The sequence below is a fragment of the Peromyscus maniculatus genome, chromosome 4 (assembly GCF_049852395.1).
Source record: "Peromyscus maniculatus bairdii isolate BWxNUB_F1_BW_parent chromosome 4, HU_Pman_BW_mat_3.1, whole genome shotgun sequence".
In the NCBI taxonomy this organism is placed as follows: Eukaryota; Metazoa; Chordata; class Mammalia; order Rodentia; family Cricetidae; genus Peromyscus; species Peromyscus maniculatus.
The window spans coordinates 96,503,219-96,512,728 of NC_134855.1; the positions used below are offsets into that span (position 1 = coordinate 96,503,219).

General features: G+C 50.0%; 1 long non-coding RNA gene across 2 annotated transcripts; it reads right to left on the minus strand.

Moving 5' to 3' along the window:
* Nucleotides 1–346: 346 nt before the first annotated feature.
* LOC143266857 (uncharacterized) lies at nt 347–6,980 on the minus strand. 2 transcript variants are annotated; one of them, XR_013050670.1, is made up of 3 exons: nt 6,620–6,980; nt 6,245–6,522; nt 347–1,324 (listed from the first exon to the last, which is right to left on the minus strand). It is a non-coding gene; the product is annotated as an uncharacterized LOC143266857 (long non-coding RNA). The 2 variants fall into 2 exon arrangements; XR_013050669.1 differs by having other exon boundaries at nt 6,245–6,980.
* Nucleotides 6,981–9,510: the final 2,530 nt, after the last annotated feature.

Sequence of the window (9,510 nt, forward strand, 5' to 3'; positions counted from 1 at the left end):
TCTAGTCTGAGAATGCTGTGGGGTATTACTATAGGCACCTTTTGGAGCAAGTGTGCCTCTAGGTACATCCTCAGGGATGGAATTTCTTTATTGTAGGCTATACACATGACCAACCTGAAAAGGAAATTCAAAGCTGTTTTCCACAGTGGTGGTGTGGGGTTGGGTGAGCTGGCTCAACTGTGCCCTTCCTGGCAACCTAAGTTCAACCCCTGGGACCCACGTGGTAGAGGACACCAACACCCACACGTTGTCCGATGACCTCCACATGCACACAGAACATGCACACCCACAAACATACAACACAAATACACAATAATGATGTGATTTTAAAAATTGTAAAGCAAAGTGATGGTGTATCTATATATTTTTAGACCAGCGCCTCAGGAGGTGACTCAGAACAGAGGCGGCAGGTACCCAGACCAGGGCCAGCTCCGAGTGTTTATGAATGTTCATTACTGCTTCCCTGGTCAAGCCCATAATCCACACACTCAGCCAAGCTTTCTAGACAAACGACGAAGGGTCATCCATCCACTGAGCCAGGAGTGTGGAGACAAGGACAACTCAGGCCAGACCAAACTCCGAAGGACAATTACGTGTCTGTGAACTCTGCCCGGCCGCCCAGAACTTCAGCTTGCCCTGGGGAAGAGAAGCGCTTGATTGCGGGGATGGTCTTGAAAAGAAGAAAGCCATTCCAGGCTCAGAAAGGAGCAAGCTCCCTCCTCAGAGACAGCAAGTAGACGAGGGAGTCAAGAGACTGTAGAAGAAGACCAGGGCTACTTGTGCTGACAGAGAAAGGCACACCACCAGATCATCCAAGCACACTTTGTGCCTTGTGCCTGTCTGGAGCAGACATGGGTGAGCACACACACGGACATGCATGCCGCCACACAACGCCGAGAGTCTGTCAGACACGCTGTAGGAGCAGAAGCATCGAGCGTGAACACGCAGCTGCCAGTGGGAGATAAGCCCTGGACTGGGGGGCCGCCTGCCTGGCCTGCCTGGAAAGCCACCTTATGCATCTATCTGTCTGAGCTCCCCAGGGGCAGCCTCTGCAGAGTGCTATGTTTCAGAACAGCCTGGGCACCTTGCCCCACCCTCAAGGGCTTGTTCTATTTACAGGAATGGAGTAGCAAATTCTCTCAGTCCAACTTGGGTTGTGGCTAGTGCTGGCAGCCTCAGCAGGATCAGGTATTCCGTGAGTTCCTTTAGTTGTTAAAGAAAAGTTTAATGAAATTTGCCATGAGGAACTGGGCTGGGAGTGTAATTTGGTGATAAAGTGCCTGCCTAGCATGCTTGAGGCCCTGGGTTCAGCGGATCCCTGGATCTGCAAAAAAATAAAATAAAATGAGTGAGGAAGGGAAGATAAGGGGAAGGAAGAGAAGAGAAGTGAAATGAATTTTTTAAATGGAAGAGTCTGAACAGGCAAGAAGCCAGTAAGAAGAGGCTACTGTGCTTCCGGGTCAGCCTGCAGCTTCCTGGCCAAGAGGGGAAGGGTAGAGGTCGGGGTCATTGCAAGACTGGACATAAGACAGTTTCATGTAGCTGTAGTTTTAGAGGAACTGAGGTCTGCTCCCCAATCCTGACTGTTTCCAAGGCCCTGAGCTGGCTAGTTCAGGCTAAAGAATTGACACTTAGTTAAACTCAGCAAATCCTAGTCCTTCTCAGCCCCTCTCTCCCTTCCCCCACCTGCCTCTCCCCTACCCCCCCCCCCCCCATGCCGCTTCCCCGCCTCTGGACAGAATACATACTGTGATCTATTGAGGCTGCCAAAGGACGGGGAAACAGTCTGGCATTCAGGGGCTCCATATCCCCAGGATACCCTCCTGTCCTAGGGTTTGCCTGGCCCCAGAAAGGCAAAAGGACAAGCCGTCAACGGAAGGCAGCTGGGGCCTGTCCTGTGGCCAGGATGCCCAGGGCACACACATCTCTGTGTCCTGTTCGCTGACCTACACATAGTTGTGGCTTTCTGCTCTTGCCACGTGGTCATTCACAGAGGCAGCAACCCCTCTATTCCAGACTCCTGAGTCTGGGGAGAGGTCATGGGCATGTGGCAAGAGTTCTAGATGTTCTGTAGAGTGTGGAGCCTGTCACCAAGAAGCAAGGAGACTGTTCTCTGCAGGAGAGGCTGTTAGGTCTCCCCAGAGAGCACAGCCTCAGTCCTGCCAGGGACATCTGCCCGAGACATCAGAGCCATTACTATATGAATTCCAACAGCAGTTCCCTGACCAGAGTGTGGCCCTTCCTCGTCCATGTTCTTCTTCCACATTATCCCTCCTCTAAGGTGAGGAACCGCACTGGCCATGCTAGCTAGGTTTCTTCAGTGTCCTCTGAGAAGCTCACTCCCACCAGGAACAGCCACTCAGCACATCGCCCTACTGTCCATAGGGACACCATTGCTCCATACCTCAGAGGATGTGCCAAGGCCTCCTGTGCCCACCGCAACTTCCCACCACCCTGCTTATGGAGGTGGTTTTTTCTTTTGGCCAGCCTCTTCTCCCAGCACCCTGCCCTCAGGCCACTTAAGTGATCCGCCCAAGCTGCACCAATCCTCCGTTTAAGAACAATTGGCATTTACTGAGTTGCCACTGTGTGGTTGCCAGGGGCAATGACAAGTATTAGTTATGAAGCAGGCAGAGTTTAAAAGTTAGGACAAGAGGCTGGGCAGTGGTGGCGCACACCTTTAATCCCAGCACTCCGGAGGCAGAGCCAGGCGGATCTCTGTGAGTTCGAGGCCAGCCTGGTCTACAGAGCGAGAGCCAGGACAGGCACCAAAACTACACAGAGAAAACTGTCTCACAAAACAAACAACAACAACAACAAAGTCACTTCTTATTTCAATCACCTTATCAGTTTTGTTTTGTTGTTGTTGAAACAAGATCTTGCTATGTAACTGTAGCTGACCTGGTACTCACGATATAGCCCAGCCTAACCTGGAACTCATAGCAATCCTCCTGCCTCAGCCTCCCAAGTGCTGGTATTGCAAGCACATGCCCCTGTCTATGCTCCGCTTTAGGACTGCTGAGCTGAGGCCTGAACCGATAGCCTTGCTCATACTCTAACTGAGCTGTGTCAGCAACCCTTCAGCCAATTTTAATGGTAGTCTTTATGATCTAGCGTGAGCACTACCCCAGCCCTCTACCTGTGAGCCTTGGTATTCTTCTCCAGCACCTTATCCCTGGCTCAATGGAGTTGCTCACGCAATCTTTTTTTTTTTTTTAATTGAAGTTATTGGGTTGGGATGAAACATGATATAAAGAGTGGTCCATGCCTTTAATCCCAGCACTCAGGAGCAGAAGCAGACAGATATCTGAGTCTACAGAGTGAGTTCCAGGACAGCCGGGGCTACACAGAGAAACCCTGTCCAAGGAGAGAGAAAGAGAGAGAGAGAGAGAGAGAGAGAGAGAGAGAGAGAGAGAGAGAGAGAGAGAGAGAGCACGATTGCCTAGCATGCATCAGGCAGCAGTTCAACTCCAAGTATGACATTTTAAAAATTATTAATTTTGGGTCTTGAGAACAGCTTAGTACCAGGGTTCAATTCTCAGCACCCAGGTCAGGTAGCTCACAACTGCCTGTAACTCTAGCTCCAGGGAATCTGGCATCTTTGGTCCCACAGGCGCATGCACTCATGTGCAGGATATATATGCTTACATGCAATTAAAAATAAAATCTTTTTTTAAAGGTAGTTAATTTTGAGTCATTATCTCACTATACAGCCTGGAATACCCTAGAACTCTTGATCCTCCTGCCTCAGGGTACTAGAATTGCAGGCATAGACCACCTTTACAATAAATACTTGCATAATAAATGTGGTGGTAGGTTGCTGCAGACCCGATCAGAAGCATCTCTCTTCCCAAGGCCCTCCAGCAAGCTTATCTAAATGAAATCACACTGAACTGGACATCAAGGGCAGCCTTGGAGAAAGGAGGAAAAGGGTAGGCAAGGGACACTCAAGGCTTTGCCTTGAACTAAATTCTCCCTTTTTAGTCTTTCAGTGCAGCTGAAAAGCAGGTTCTGTTCACAGCACCTACCTTCTGGAGAAAGGCAGAGCCAGAATAACTTTTTTGTTGTTGTTGTTCCAATGATGGCATCCAGGGCTTTGAACAGCTGAACACATGCTTTATCATTGAACTATACCCCAAGTCCCAAACTGTAACTTGGGGGTTCAGGTTCATCAAGATTGCTGTTACTGTGTCAGACCCATAGCCTTTGTTAAGTTGTTGAGTAAGCGAAGTCAGTTGATTTTATAGCAAAAACTTTGCATCAATCTTAAAATAAATAATACGAACTACAAAAGGCAATTCAGAGGCCATGATAACGTTGCTATTACTCTGGAACACAACTGAAGTTATCAGTCAGGTCAGGGGGAGCCTAGGACAGTGGGTAGAGCTGGCACACACTGGCTGTACAAGCTAGCCTCCATGTTGATAAGGATACGCCGCATGCACCTGGCCAAGCAGATTCATACACCACAGCGTGCCTGACAGGCTTGGTTAGCCACTGAGTAACTGCCCACTGAGAACCACCATGCACAGGTATCTTGCAACCCAGGACACTGGGCATGAGTGCCCGGCAGAAGACAGGTGGTACTGAGGAGTCACGACCAGGCGGACTTTCAGAGAGGGAGGGAGAGCATCATAGGTTTAGGAGTGAGACTGAGCCCAGGAATAAGATAAGAGAGCCCCTGACTGGGGGGCCTTGAAGGCAACTCCAGATTTGGATCGTGGGGGGGGGCATGAAGAGCTTAAGCAGGCCATGGAGATGAAGTGGTGTGCTCTCTGGAATGATCCCACTGAGATCCTTCTGGCTTGGGGAGAGCAATCAGAAGTCAGGGCTTTGGGTCTCTGGGGCTGGAGAGGATGTGAAGTTGAGTCACGCAGGTGGATGGTGAGCTGTGATCATAGTGGACAGACGGGGCGATGTCTAGTGAGGAAGAGGGAAGTGCAAAAGATGACTGGGAAGTTCTTGGCTTTCAAAACTGGATGGGAGGAGGTGCCTTTGTAGCAGCAGGGGAGAGAGCAGCAGGTCCTCTTGCAGTTAGAAGTTGGGTTCGTGTATCAGAGGCTCCTCAAAGCCCCATTGTTGTTTCCGTGTCGAAGCCAGTGCAGAGGGTGGGGAAAGAGTACTTTTGATCAGGCTTTGCCAAGGGAATATTCTTTTGATAAAGAAATAGGGCAACCCACTTGCAACATTTTGCCCCAATCTCAGAGTGAAAGGAACGTTGCTCACAGCAACTTCACGTGTAAAATTCAAATGAGTTGCTAACAGACCTTTGGAAAACAGAATAGGGAACTGTTGGGTAAGCTCATTTAGGAATACATGATGCAAGAATGGTTAAAAGAGGTGAGGCTGGGAGCTGGGTGCCCAACAGTGCTGAGTACAAGTGGCCCATTGGGTAGCACAATATTTGTGACCTAGACTAGTCTCTACTGGCAGGAGCTGGTCCTGGCTCTAACTGAGAGTTCACTGAAGGGGAGGGAAGAGGGCAATAGAAACCCTGGTGATTCTCCTTCTGCTCTGGGTTTTGGAGACGAGAGAGATTGGTGGGAAAGCCTAGAGGTAGAGTCACCTTCTCTGAGAAATGAAATTAGGGTTGCCACTGAGAATATTTCTGAAAGCAAAGGAGGATGTCTGGGGCCATGAAATCAGTCTTGGTGTTGGATGGTAGAGTAGGGAAGCCATAGAAAAGCCAGCCAGACCCAGCAAAAGAAGCCACTCAGCCACTAAAGCCAGAAGGGAACATACTGCTGCAGGGTGGACAGAAAGACAGCCACAAGCACCAAGTGGCTGGGGATCCAGATGGGAGCCGATAGGGCATAGACCGAGGATGTAGTTCTGGACACAAAGCAGGCTGTAGGCGCGGCCAGATGAGAACAGGAGAAAAAGGTTCACAACTGCTAATGCTTTGGGGGGCCCTTGGCTAGGCTCAGGCACTGTTCAAAAACACTTCAAGTTTTAAGAGGACAAAGAGCTAGGACATCTATGAAGGCACTCAGTCTTCAGAGCTTGTATTCTTAACAACTATACTATGTGAAATACAGAAAATAAATAAATAAATAAAAAACAAAGATCTATAAAGGATTCAACTTCTGCTTGACCTTTATGTTAAATGCCATATCAAAAACAAACAACAACAGCAAAATCAAAGGTTTTGGAACCACTCCAAGCCTTTGTGATCTTAGAAGTCACTCAGACTGTTCATATTTCTGTCTTCTTGTTCATTTGTAAATTTGAGCATAATACCCACCAGGATTGCTGAGGTTAAATAAAGAAGCCAATTGAATGCTTGTCCTGCCTTCTGCAACATCACTGATTTTGGAGGCTCTCAGGATAATACCCATTCCAGATGTGATGTCCTCATTTTTCCAGGAGCTCCAGGTCTGTACTCATGGAACCACAGGGTATGCACCCTGGCTTCTTAATCCCCAGCCTCCATCACAGTACTTCAGGAACGAATTCTTGTTTAACATACTCCACTGTGGCATCTGAGCAGACCAGTGCCTGCTGAGGATGAGGATGTGGACCCTGGGAAGGAAGGTTGCAAGCAACCTGAATCTAGTTCATCACAGGCATTTCACACTTCTTGGAATGGTCCTCCCCTCTCACTCATGATGTTCCTTACCAATCACCTGCTGATCCTTCCACAAAAGGAGCGATCGCCTGGAAGAGCCCACAAATTCTGTTTAATGTCCCCTTCAGCAGCAGCATGGTCTTGTGGGTATTAGATAAAGTATGTTCGGTAAACTTCCGTCCCTGGGGGAATAATGAAGGTGTTTTAGAGATGGCCGTGAGTCTGCGACAAGGATCTCCAAGACGGTCCAAAATAGGTAGATGTTCCATGGCTATGAATCATAAACTTAAAACCTTCAGAGTTAAGACGTCTCAAAAATACCCCAAGTGGGAAAGGAGGGACTGAGAGCAAATCAGGGTATGCCCACTCTGTAAGATGGCACTTGCTACTTCCCACCTGCCTATCACTGCAATAGAATGTCAGCCAACAGTAGCAGATCTTTTGATTTTTTTTTTTTCAAGAGAAATTTGGAACTTTAAATTTCAAAAAAAAAAAAAAAAACAGTCTTGGCTTTTAATTTTAGTCTTTTTTGAGAGTCCTATGAAAACCAACACTACTTGCTTGTTAGATTGTTCTAGAGACTAATTCACCTCCAACTGGACTTGAGGGGGGGTAAAGATGAAGGGCCGTGTCCAGGGGCAAAGGCTGAAGGACTGGCCATGTTCCCTTGGGGCCAGGACTGTGCTAGACCTACAGGAAACTACAAAAGAGGATGTGGAAGCCTTAGACCTGCTCTTCAGGTGTTCATAGACTCATTATAGAGGCCCAGAAGGCAGAGGTAAGGAGCTATGTGGACTTCCTAGAACTCTGAGTTTTAGATCTTTCCAGAAAGGCGGAGTTGACTTGGAGAACAGCAATTCCAGGGGCAGGAATTCAAGAGAGCTCCAGAATGGAAGCCAAAGAAATTGAACAGAAACCGGGTAAAGTGGCATAAGCATGTAACCTCAACATTCTGGAGGCTGGGGCGGAGAAAGGCAATTGAGGTTAGCCTGGACTACAAAGAAAGTTTGAAGCCTGCCTGGGCCATGCAGTGAGACCCTGCCTCAACCAATGAATAGACAAATAGGCATGACCTGTGCCCAGGGAATTTGCTGGCAGGTTAAATCCTATTTGGAAAAGGCAGTGCTAGAGCATGGGGTTTCCTTGATACCAACATGTTGTCTTGTGAGATACAGCACTCCCCAGACTGAGGTGGGAACCAGCTGGGGGTGGCTAGGAGATAACAAGGCCCTTGCATGCCCTTCAAGCCGGAAGAAGGCAGTACTCTGGGCTGGGGCAAGCGGTGCCGACTCCAGGTAGATGCTGAGCACTGACTTCAGAGTCAAGAGGAGGGCTCTAGTCCCTTTCTGTAACTAGGAATAGGCACTTGCTGTTTTAATCGTGGGACTCCTCATCTGTGAATCATCCACAGTAACTGTATCCCAAATGGGATTGGGGTAAGAATGAGGAACCAACTCACTTTTCTCCATTTACTACGTTTTTTTTTTTTTTTTCCTCTTAGAGAGGGACCCACTAAGTAGCCGTGGCTGGTCTGGAACTCACTATGTAAACCAGGCTGACCTGCCACTTCCTACCAAAGGATGGGATTAGAGGAATGTGGTCGCCACCATACTGGTCTGTCTGTAACTGTTACGGTTTGAGAGTTCTAATCTCAAAGGAGGGTCGGGAGGCGGGGGTGGGGGGTGGGGGGAGCACTGGTCTCCATGTTAGGTATCTGAAAAACAGTAGGTGCTCTAGTCAACAATAGTGGGGGGCTAGCAAGGCTGACTGCCTCTGTGAGGAGAATGAAATCGCTTTTGCCTTCCTCAATCTTTCCCGGGTATGGTGGGCAGTTAGGGTTGCAGCGTCGTTGAGGGGTCTGCGCCCTAGAAGGGGCCCTTTCCACCTACTTCCTACCTGGGAAAGAAGGAGAGACCCAAAAGTTAAGCTAGAAGGAAACCGAGGGGCAACCCGACCGTCCCTGGGTGAACGCATCTTTTAAGTTCCATCAGTTTGCATTTCGGATCTCAGGCCCCGAGTTTCTTTTCCTCGGATGATCTAGAGTGTCCCCAACGCCTTCGGGGCAGGGCGTGGCGGAGAGAAAACTTGAGTGGCCCCAGAGGCTCTCCAGCTTCGTGTCCTACTCTGAGTGGGTCTCACAGATTCCTACCTATGCTAAAAAGAGACCTTTGCCGCCGGTGTCCTCATCTTTCCTGCTCCCGAAGGTCTGCCCCCCCCCCAAAAAAAAAATGTCGGCTCCTCTGCAAAATCAGCTCGCGTTGCGGTTGTGGACTCTTGTCAGAACGCCCGCACCTTTCCCCAGCCCCACACCCGGGAACGGACCCTGGCACCTGCCCCTCCCCAGCAGCCATTACACGATGTTCACAGAAAGTTAGTTTTCAGTCTCCTCCTCCCTCTACCCACAACCCATCCGGGTGCCGGACTGGAAGCATCTTGAAAGTAGGAAGTCACTCTCCGACTGGCCTCTGCCTTGGGACGTTCTGGTCACTTCCTAAGGGATGGAGCGCAGCCGGGGGGGAGGGGGACGCGGACCGGTGCCGAACCCAAGCCGCCGACCTGGCTGCCCAGCCCGAACCTTGGGATGGGGGCGGGGGTAGGTTAGTACTTCGCCCTCTAGGGCAGGCTCCAGCCTAACCCAGCCCACCCAGCTCAGCTCCGACTCCCAGAGGCGTGCCCACCCAGCCAGGTGATCTCGAACCTTCTCTATCACACACCCCAACAACAAACAACCCTCGGCTCTCTCCATCCGGAGAAAGGAGGTGGAGCCTGACCTCAGCCGGAGGCTGCCGCAGCTACGGGGAGGGGGGGGGCTCACTACTCCAGCCCTTGGGGGCAGTCTTTCCTCCTGGGGGTGGCAAGGGTGAGGGCCTTGGAGGGCTCCCAAGGGTCAGGAGAGCCCTCCCCCAGCAGTGTCGACCCTCCATCGGCAAAGGGAGACTGCA